Raw genomic sequence first — 1,513 nt, 5'->3', positions numbered from 1 at the left:
TTTGCCCCGGGTGCGCACCTTGGTGGGCGCCATGGTGCACTCCGAGGTGCCCAAGATTGGTGCGCACCAAGGAGCGCTCCGAAGTGCGCTCCAAGGTGCGCGCGAAGTCGAAAGTTGGGTTAATTGTCCGGTTTGCCTCGGGTGCGCACCTTGCGTGCACCTTCGCCAGGGTGGGCGCCTTGGTGCGCACACCTTGGCTGGGCTGCGCACACCTTGGCACCCGCGTTTCCTTCATTTTAAATTTTTTTTTTTTACAATCTCTCAAGTGGGAAATTCTATAATCTCAACTTTTTTTGCCTTTTCAGGAAACTTTTGAATGGAGCGCATCATTGGTGCGCTCCGAAGTGTGCTCCAAAGCTCTCTCCAGCTGCGTGCACCTGCCCCGGCCGCGCACCCGGCCCCGCCCAGCTTCGCTCACCTGTCCCGGGCGTCTGGTGCGGAACCTTAGAGTAAGAAACATCACCGTGCACCTTGGCCAACGTGCGCGACTCGACCGAGCGCGCACTGGCCGAGGTGCACACCGATTTCACCTGGGTGCGCGCGCAGCACCTCGGGCGCACCGGGGTGCGCGCACAACGCCCGGGTTGCACCGTGGCCTGTGTGCTCGGGGCGCCTCGGGTGCGCGCTCGGTGTCGCCCCCGCGCGCGCGGTAGTGCGGGCAGCGCACCCCGGCCCGGCCCGGCCCCGACGAGAACGCAAACGGGCAAAAGGTTTATTCAAATAGCATTGCGATGCCCGGCGAAAAACTAAAAAAGGGTGCAACACCGGGACTTCCCGGGAGGTCACCCATCCCAGTACTACTCCGGCCCAAGCGCGCTTAACTGCGGAGTTCTGATGGGATCCGGTGCACTAACGCTGGTATGATCGCACCCGTTATGAGCTTGTCGCAGTGTGTACTTAGCAAACCGCGACCCACGTGCGAATCCACCCCGGCCACCCACCCCCGTCGAGGTGCACACCCTCCCTCGCGAAGTGCGCCCCGTTCGCCAAGTGTGAGCCCTGCCCGGGTGCGCGCACCTTGCTAGGGCGTCGGGTGTGCACCCGGCCCGGCCTACGTGCGTGCACCTGTAGGGGGCGTCGTGTGCGTGCAGTGTCCCGTCTGCAACGCGGTGCCCACACACCACCTCGGGCGCAACGACCTGCGCTCACATGTGGGCCGAGTGCACCTTGGTGCATGTTCGGGGCGCCTCGGGTGCACGCTCGATCTTGCCCCGGTGCACCAAGGCGCTCGGTTTGCCCCGGGTGCGCACTTGGTGCAAGGTGGGCACCCAAAATAGGGATCAAGCACCAAAACACAAGTTTCGGGATGCAAAATGGGACCCAAGGACCACAAATGCGTTCCAAGACCCATGATGGGTCCACGAGAACAAAAATGTGTTCCGAGACTTAATAAACAAATATTGGGTTTTAGGAGAAGAAACATGCTCTGATGCCCAAAACGAGAATCGACCCCGAAAAGGCCACAGGCCAAAAGTGGGATGCGAGACAAAAAAAAATGGGACCCGAGGACCAA

At 61.1% G+C, this 1,513-nt stretch overlaps 1 non-coding gene across 1 annotated transcript; it reads right to left on the bottom strand.

Annotated features, from left to right (window-relative positions):
• Positions 1 to 753: 753 nt before the first annotated feature.
• LOC131871188 (5S ribosomal RNA) lies at positions 754 to 872 on the bottom strand. The gene has a single exon (XR_009369461.1). It is a non-coding gene; the product is annotated as a 5S ribosomal RNA (ribosomal RNA).
• Between the last annotated feature and the right edge of the window lie 641 nt (positions 873 to 1,513).

This window comes from Cryptomeria japonica, unplaced genomic scaffold (assembly GCF_030272615.1).
Source record: "Cryptomeria japonica unplaced genomic scaffold, Sugi_1.0 HiC_scaffold_377, whole genome shotgun sequence".
In the NCBI taxonomy this organism is placed as follows: Eukaryota; Viridiplantae; Streptophyta; class Pinopsida; order Cupressales; family Cupressaceae; genus Cryptomeria; species Cryptomeria japonica.
This window is presented reverse-complemented; position numbering and strand designations above follow the sequence as displayed.